Genomic DNA, 9,648 nt, shown 5'->3' with positions numbered 1-9,648 from the left:
TGGGGGAAGAACGAGCACAGGGAGAGGAAGAGGAAAGGGCGAAGGGTGCGCAAAGGTGTTTTCTGTAAATATGTTTAAGTGGCTATGGGGCATCCCACCTTCTATCTAATCCGTCCATATATCATCCGGTGGCTCTGGTGGTAAGTTTCCAGATTTTCACTGAATTGTCGTTTTCACCTGATACTTTGCCTATATATATATATAGGACATCATTATTTTAATTCCGGAATTAGAATAGTTATTTGGATCATAGCGCCCTGTATAGAAGCGATGAAGATGTTTCCGAACTCCCGAAAAAATAGCAGGCAACCACGGTCGTCCTCGACCTCTCATTCCCACCGCGAGCTCCTCCTGGAGTACGGATGACCCTCCACCGCGGGCCGCCGCCGGCTGCCGTCCAGCCGCAGTCGAGCCGCCCCCCGCCGGAACCCGTCACCCACACCGTCCCCCCGCCTGTATCTGGCCCATGCGCCGCCCCGCGTCTGAATCAGGCCACCGCGTCGCCCCTACGCCCCGATCCGGCCGGCCTCACTTGCCGTCGATCTTCACTACCACCGCCCACATCGCCACCAGCCTCCGTCTCCCCCCATCCCCACCTCCCCAACGCTGCTCCCACCGTGCATCGGACTCGCCACCGCGCGGATCAGCCCCCCCCCCCCCCCCCCCCCCCCCCCCCCGCCCCCCCCCCCCCCCCCCCCCCCCCCCCCCCCCCCCCCCCCCCCCCCCCCCCCCCCCCCCCCCCCCCCCCCCCCCCCCCCCACACACACACACACACACCTCACATCGTCAATCCAGTCGAGGGACGGCCATCCAGCCGGCCACGACCCTCGGTGAGGCACGGGAAGCGACCCCTGTCCTCCCGAGCTTTGGCTGGTCTAGCATCTAGCGCTGATGCGGCCCGCGCGTCGTTTAGCTGCGACTGTCCTGCAGTCCAACGTTGTCTGCGCGCGCAGTGCCTCATCGCCCGCTTGCTCGCGTAGTTCCTTCTCGAGACGTCGGCTGCGTGCCGCTCGGCTTTTCCCACAGCTCCTCCCACTACCATTTACTGGAATGCGTCCGCCGGAACTCCATGTCGGGCCATGAAGGCTACGGGTTGTCACTCTACATGTGCATTTGTACTTCTACCGATAGAGAATGAGAAAAACGATGGCATTTTCCTCTTAACTTTCATCTTCAGGCTTTGGCTGTTAATTCTCTGAACATTTTCTTCGTGCGTCTGGTCAATTTCAGGCTAGTGTTCAGGGCTAGGGGAAAGCTCCATGTAGGCTACAACTGTTTTCTCTGAAAAACATAGCTTTCTTCTGTGCACCCCCACACTTCTAAGCCAACCTGTTTATGGCTTGAACCACTCCATGTATTTGTTTTGTATTCATACTCCAGTTCAAATATATGAGTACAAACTTTTGTAAACATAGGTTCCACGATGTTTGAAAAAATATTGAAGTTCAGTTACTAAACTACGTTCAGTCCACTATATAAAAAGCAGCAAATAATTTGCTATGCGTCAAAATAGACACCTTTAAAGAACATAGTAATTTAATTATAAAACATGATAAATTTGTATATGAACAACGTGAGACGTTTAAAAAGATTAAAAAAAATCAAAATATGTTGTTCAGATAGTGGTCGACTTCTTATTATAATTTACATGTAAAACCGGCACGATGACGCTTTGTCTTCATGTTGAAAATCCATACAGAAAAGTTCAAATACTATAGCCCCCACTGGTTCATGTATTACTTCACAAAAATGTTCTCCTATTTTTATCTTTTTAGCGAAGTTCTCGTAAATAGATTCTAGCAAAGTTCAAATAGTGAAAACGAGGAAGGAATGGAGTTTAAAAAAACAAATCAGTGGATAGTTCAGGAAAACATAATGTAAAATATGTCTTTGTGTTGGCCACCCTCAAACTCATGTAAAAATATCTTGTTTTTTGAACATACGCACATATCCAAAAAATATGTCGTTCAAAAAATCCCAAAAGAAGTACAAATTAAAAATAAAGGAGCAAATTAAAATGTTTACAAATAAGGGGTTCCTCATTTCAAAAAAAACTTAGAAGTTCGAATTTAAATAACATAGAAGGTCGATGTTTATTACAAAACGAATAAGTTCAAATTAAATAAATAGAGTTGTATAATTACTATAGAGTAGTTAGAATTTCTCAGAATGTTTTTCCCTCTTTCTAAAAACATCTAGAAGTTCAAATTAAAATTAAAAAGTGGTTCGATGTTTATTAAAAAACTCAAAAGATTTTCCCTGTTACTAAATAATAAACCTAGAAGTATGATTTAAAAAGGAAAAAAATAGATATTCAAGAGGATATTTCACCATTTCTAAACAAAATAAAACTAGGGCGGTTCAGAAATAACATAGCACCTTCAAGTGGATATTTCACCATTCTAAAAAGAAAAACAAGAAGTTCAAATTTTAAAAATAGAGCAGTTCAAAATTCATAAAAAGTACTTTCATCGTTGCTAAAAAAATCTAGAAGTTCAAATTTAAATAATGGACCGGTTCAATATTTATTACAAAAGTATGATTTTTTCGTTACTACAGGAAATAAACAAAAATTCCAAATTATAGAAAGAAAGAATCCAATTATAAAACCTATTTTCCCTCATTTCAAAAAGACCTAGAAGTTCAAACTTCTAGGTGCGGTTCGATATTTTAGTGCGAGACTCCGACCTTCAATTACATGTTAAAAAGAGTGGCAAAAACAACATCGTGTTTGCCATCGTGTTTGAATTTGACCTACAGTTAGCTGGCACATCCAGCGGCAACTGAGAGGCAACGGGAGGTTCCTCCTTCGGTCGGTGTTCAACAGGTCGAAACGACGCTGCCCAACATGGTAGATGCAACGTCAATCCTCCGTGTATGCTTTCGAGCCGTGCCGGCACATGTTGATTTTTGGCTCCTCCTGGATTGCGCCATGTGCAGGTCGAACAAAATGTTCACGGCAGGTCGAGTGAAAAACTAGTGGCAGGACGAACACAAATACTTTTCTACATGAACAAAAAAATGATCGTGCTACTTGCCACAGAACATAATAAAAAGCTCAATGTGCTTTTGAAAAAGAAAAATCAAATTGATGTTTGAAAATGTGCAGCAGAAGTTCATGTCAAACTAACAGGGCGATTCAGCATTTATTCTTGAAAAGTGGAGAAAATTGTACATGCTCTATAGGTCAAAAGTTTGTCTTTAATTTATTTTTTTCCAAGGTGAAAATGTTTTGCTCGAGAAGGTCAAGTGTGTTATCTCAACAAGTTCAAAATAAATTTAAACATGCAAGGTAAAACATGCAAGAAAACAAAAAGAAAAGGGAGAAGTTCAATTTCTAAAGATGACGCGGTTCAACATGTAAACCAATGTTGAAACAAAACAAAAAGAAAATTAGAAGTTCTATTTCTAAAGATGACGCGGTTCAACGTGCAAACCAATGTTGAAAGAAAACAAAAAGAAAGGAGAAGATCAATTTCTAAAGATGACGCGGTTCGATGTGCTAAACAATGTTGAAAGAAAACAAAAAGGAAAGGAGAAGTTCAATTTTTAAAGGTGACACGGTTTGATGTGCAAACCAATGCAAAACACACACAAAAAATGTTGTTTTGGTGTCTTAAAATATTTTTATTCATAAAAATATTAAGAAATAAACCAGGAAGTCCATATTAAAAAGATGGAGAAGTTCGATGATTATAGAAAACTCAGATTTTCCTCGTTATTAAAAAATGGAAACAAGAAGTTCAACTTTTAAAAATAGAGCGCTTGAAAATTCATAAAAAAGGATTAAGAAATTCAGATTGAAATTCATAAAAAACTCAGATATTTTCACGTAACCGAGAGAGGTTCAGATTGATAACTGCCAGAAGTTCGCGTACTACATGATGTGCATTTTGTATTAAAAAAAGAATGAAGAAGCAAATGCTAAAAGTTTTGTTCCTAGAAGTTCAAGTGCTCGGACCGAGAAAGTTCAAAATTCTTGTGAGAGAGGTTGAACAAAAAATACGTGACAGAAGTTGAAGGAGAAAATAGCGGGAAGTACAACTATTACACGGTCAGATAAGAATATAAGAATGTAAAACTAAAAGCCTAAAACATTTGTTGCACAAAGTTCACGTGCTCCTCCCAGTGAATTTCAAGAACTCTAGTGCGAGACGTCCGACCTTCAATTACATGTAAAAACAGGCAAAAATGGTGTTGTTTTTGCCATTTTTGAAAGTGCTCTCAAACGACAACGAATTTGTAACGTCTGTCTACATGAAAAAGATGCTCCTATTCTTAAGCTTTCCAACGGTATATTATATGCTATATTCCGATGAATGGTTTAAAAGTTTTATGTATACTGTTTAAAACTCATTTTTGTGTATTCAAAAAATTCTTTTGAACCATCACGAGTATGAAAAACTGATCAACATAGGAAAGTTGCGAGTTTTCAACAGCCTTTTATTGGTATATCATTTGCTCAATTCCGTAAGTGGTTTGGGAGTTATAGGCAAAAAACAGCACGTCAAAAATAGAGTGAAGTTCAAACAGACATGCTCCAGAAGCTCAACTACTTCACACAGTGCATTTCCGTTCGCGATGAATGCACAAATCATGATCTCGCCATTTTCTAATTTACTTCAAAACGGCAGGACTATCATTTGTGTAAGTTCTAGTCCTCGGTCGAAGAAAGTTAAAAAAATATTGTGAGAGAGGTTTGTACAAAAGGAATATCATTTGTGTAACACTGATGAATGGATGAGAAAATTACAAACAAAGATACGTCGCGGAAGTTCAACGTGAAAACAGCACGAAGTTCAACTACCACACTGAATGAATTTCAGATGAAAAACTTTTAAAATCGTCGCGAGTATGAAAAAATGATCAACACAAAAAAGTTGTGTGTTTACAGCAGCTTTCCATCGGTATATCACTTGCTCAACTCCGGGGAGTACATGAAGAGCTACGAGGAAAAAAATCACATAAAAACAGAGTGAAGTTCAAGTAGACATGCCGAGAAGTTCAAGTTCTTCACGCGGTGCATTTTTGAAGAATCTGTTTCACGATAAAGGCAGAACGACTAATCTCGCCATTTTTGAAATTACTTAAAAACGGCTAGGAATCAAAGAAAACCATGAACATGAAAAAGTTTCACATTTTCCATAGCTTTTCAACGGTATATTATTTGCCCCATTCCGATAAAGTCTGTAGAAATTACGGCGGAAATATGTTTTTATCCATTTTCAAAATAGACTTGAAACCATAAAGAATTGGGAGAAAAAATATATACAAAAACGTTTCGCATTTCTTCAAGCTTTCCAACGCTGTATCATTTGCTGCATTCGGACTTACGGTTCAAATATTAGGTCAAAAATACGAACTCGGTGGAACTTGTACCGTTTTCTAAATTACGTTTAAACCATTCAAAATTAGAAAAGCCTTTCATCATGAAAAAGTAGCGCATTTTCATAAGCTTTCCAACGCCATATCATTTGCCTCAATTGGATTAGCCGTTTAGAAATGACATTGAAAATACGAACTCGACTATTCAGTTTGCGAAATTTTATGATTTGCCAAATTACTATTTAACCATAACGAATTAGAGAAAAATTTCAACATGTGGAAGGAGCGGTTTTACATCATCTTTCCAATGCTATATTATTTGCCTCAATCCGATAAACGGTTTAGAAATGCGATCGAAAATATGATTCACATTTTTGTATGAAGAAAAAACGATTTTCAAAACTGCTTTTAAACTGCTTATATTTTGCCAAAAATTTAACTTGGGTCATGATATTGCTGTGCGTAGCTTTCCAATGGTATATCACAAGCCTTATTTAGGCAATGTTGGTGGAAGTTCAACCTAGCACTGGGAGAAGTGCAGGTTGAACAACTCAGGCAGTAAAATTGTAAAAAACGCAATTTCATGACGACCTGAGAGCAAAATCCGCCAACGAGTGAGATTTCTATTTAAAACGGGTATTTAGTTGCTAAAAACATTTATATATTACACTAACATAATATAGAAGACGACTAACCAGAATAATTCGCGGGGGAAGCCACGGTTGCGAAGATAGCCCGAAGGTCGGGTTCGTATAGAGGGAAGTTCAGGCGCGTTACTCAGGAAGTTCAGGTTGTGATAAGAATATTATTTTGATCCTGTGATCAAAATAGTGTTTATGTATATATATATATCAATTAGGCTTCAAGCGTGTACTTCTTGGTGAAAGTGTTGTCCAATGGGAATTATATTTTGTATTACTCATGTAGCCTACAAAGTCTGTCGCACAGCCTTGTAACTTCTTGCCCCATTTCTAAATTTGTACTAGTCCTCTATACAGTATATTGTGCTACTCGCACTACTACCTCCCTCCTGGTTTTCTGCCCCCCTTCGTAATTTGTGTCAAATTTTGACCATAAATTTAACTAACTAAATGTTAATGCATGTCACAAAAAATTATATCGTTTTATTCGTATTTGAACATAGTTTCCAATGGAATAATTTTTGGTGACATGCATTGACATTTTGTTAGTTAAACCTATGGTTAAAATGTGACACAAAATACGACTAGTAAGTAGTACAGTAGCAGTACTAGTATACGTTGGTCAAATTATTCATCATGTCGACACATTGAATTGACGTGACAACACGCTGCGCGTGAGGTGACACAAGAATCTCGGCGGTGTCTTCGGGTATTGTGGACTTCAGATTTGGAGTACCACTTATCTGTCGAAATCTTTCATCATTCACTTAGTTGATTGATCATACATTGAGTACCATATAACTGGAATTAACTGATGCAAGTCCAAGAAGGATTTGCCGGTGCTGTCGGCTGGCGTCAAGTTCGATCCACGGATCAGGAGCTGACCGAGCACTTTGAGGCCAAAGTGACTGCTGACTGCGCGAGATCTCACCGTCTCATCGATTTGTTCATACCAACTATCGACAGCAAGCACGGCATATGCTACACCCATCCTGAGAAACTTCCAGGTAAGACACCGATCGGCCGTCTACTTGCACAAACATATTCCTTTGTTTATATCTCTATTTTTCTTTTTAGATGCAGACATAGTGAAGCAATTACAATTTGATAGTTAATAAAAAGTGAAACAAGTGACTACAACATGTCAAAGATGTTATGAAAATGCCAACCACGTACACTAAAACCTGTATTCGACAATACTGCAGGTATCACACTGAGTGGCCTAAGCAAGCATTTCTTCCAGCGCAATTCCAGGGAGTTCAAAAGGGGCACATGGATGCGTCGCATGATACACTCGGAGTGCGGCATGCACACGATGTGGCACAAGACCAACAATAACTTGTCGATGGTGGTCAATGGCCGGCAGACGGGTAGCAAAAAGGTTCTGGTGTTGCACACTAACAAAAACTTCGACTAGCACAGGACCAACTGGGTGATGCACTAGTACCACCTCGGGGACGTGGAGCAAGAGAAGGAGCGGGAGCTGGTCCTCTGCAAGATTTTCTACCAGACGAACACTAGGGCCAGGAGTAAAAAGATTATAAGTTAATTTGGTATTGGTACTTGTACTGCCTTGTCGTCCATAAGTTGGTATTGTTGTTAACGATATTTTGGTATGAACTTGGCATTTGCTTCCAACCATCTTGCCGAGGGTCGACATGGATATAAAGCTAAATCATTTGTTTCGAAACAAATTTGCAGGCACCTGATTTTTATTTGATGGGTAGCATAAGCACATGCCGTTCGAATCCCCAGTTCTCCAAATTTTTTGAAACAAGTGCATGCATTTATTATCATGATGAAAAGACAATATACCTGCTGGATCGTAGTTATCAGTCTGTACTTGCAGAATTCTCTCGTTTGTTGAGCAGGTATATTGCTTTTTCAGGTCGAGCAAGTTTCAACTGGGCTGTAGACTGCCCAGGCTTGGTTTTGTTTTTAACATGCCCAACCCATAATGACAATGGGGCACAAAGATCCAGCAGGTATCTACTGGCCTCTGCCCCACCAGCGTTAGTTATATTTTGTCTTACAACATCCGCAGGCAGTTCTTTTACTGAATCAAACACACAGCCCATTTCTATTTCCCTCTTGAAACGCCATGTCCTACATCCGTTTTCTATTCTCTACCTATAGTTTTACTAGTTCATATACACGTATCATTATACTGAAAATGCATAATGTTCCCTTTTCATATTTACATCCTTATTTTTGTTGTTGTTTTCCCTCCCAGCGCTGATTTTTTTACCACAGGTTTCCCTTAAACCAACTCAATTGTCCCACGTCTTATTTGCTTACAAAAACAAAATGATTTTTTAGCTAATCAATAAGTTCTTAAAAAATTGTTTATCATTTCGGGATTACAACAGTTCGGACTCCACCGAAATATGCAAAATAAGGTTGAACTTTTTGACCGTGGTCCTGGGCAGAAAATGGGGTGTAATAAATTACTTAAGAATTAGCAAATGGGCTGCAAATTATAAAAAAATAGCAAATGGGATCTATGTTGTCTGCCACAGATTTGGAGGCCGACTTGTGGGCCTACTAAGTTCATGCGTACACAAGGTTTCTCAAAAAAGAAACTTAGTCAACAATCGACTCTACCAGCGTCAGACCGTTAGATGTCAATCTAACGGCAATCGTGCTTCTTCAGTCTCTGATATTCCTACTCCAGCTGCCCAAACTAGCGCCGGCAGAACCGCCTACTCCCGCCTCCTGTGGCTGGCTGTGCTGCCGGGCAGGCCTCACGGCCCCACCATTCTCGCATCCCTGGCCTGTCTATCCCTCTACTCACCCACACCTCCTGTTATTTTCCGGTGACGGCAGCCGAACCAGTCAACCCTCATACTCCCCACCACGTGGGCAACCACTGTCGTGTCTTCCCCTGCTCCATGTCGTTCCCTTCGTAGGCCTCACCGTCGTCCACCTCCCTGGTGCTCTCGGCGCAGCATGGTCAACATGGTCAACGAACAACATCCATCGGAAGTGGATTGTATATGGAGAGGCTGACAACTGGGTCCACGGCCGCACACAAGGAAATGCCTCCTTATTACGCGCAAAGTAATGATTCCTCCACCTGACATCCGGACACACCGGAAGGGCCTCTGTATTTCGCGAAAAAAGGTTCCCCCCGCTGTTAGCTCGGACCCACCAGCTATATCTTCGCATGCAAGGAAGTGCCTCCTTATTACGCACAAAAAATGAATACCCCCCCTGCGTGGGAGGCTGACTTGTGGGCCTACTAAGTTGATGGGGACGGATGGCTTTGTCAACTTAGTCAATATGAACGATTCTAGCTCCAGTGGCCATACGATGTCCATCCAACGGCCGTAGTGCTTCTTCAACCTCTGGTCTTCTTGCTCCAGCCGCCCAAACCAGCATCGGTCGTGCCGCATGCTCCTGCCTCCCGTGGCCGACTGTGATGCCGTGGAGGCCTCACCGCCCCCTACTACTCCCACCGCTGGCCAGGCCATCCACCTTTACTCACCCACACCCACTGTTATTATGCGGCGACGGCAGCCTCACACCATAGCCGAACCAGTGAACCCTCGTACTCCTCTCCGCGTGGGTTTCAACTGCTGCGTCTTCCCCGGCTCCGTGTCGTCCCCTTCCTAGGCCTCGGCGTATCCAAGTACTTTACGTCATTAATGCTCGGATCCGCATTGTACAAAACTTTGTTGAC

At 41.6% G+C, this 9,648-nt stretch overlaps 1 pseudogene; it reads left to right on the top strand.

Moving 5' to 3' along the window:
• The first annotated feature begins 362 nt into the window (after window positions 1-362).
• LOC125506787 lies at window positions 363-7,473 on the top strand (annotated as a pseudogene).
• The last annotated feature ends 2,175 nt before the right edge of the window (window positions 7,474-9,648 follow it).

This window comes from Triticum urartu, chromosome 5, assembly GCF_003073215.2.
Source record: "Triticum urartu cultivar G1812 chromosome 5, Tu2.1, whole genome shotgun sequence".
Classification (NCBI taxonomy): Eukaryota; Viridiplantae; Streptophyta; class Magnoliopsida; order Poales; family Poaceae; genus Triticum; species Triticum urartu.
This window is presented reverse-complemented; position numbering and strand designations above follow the sequence as displayed.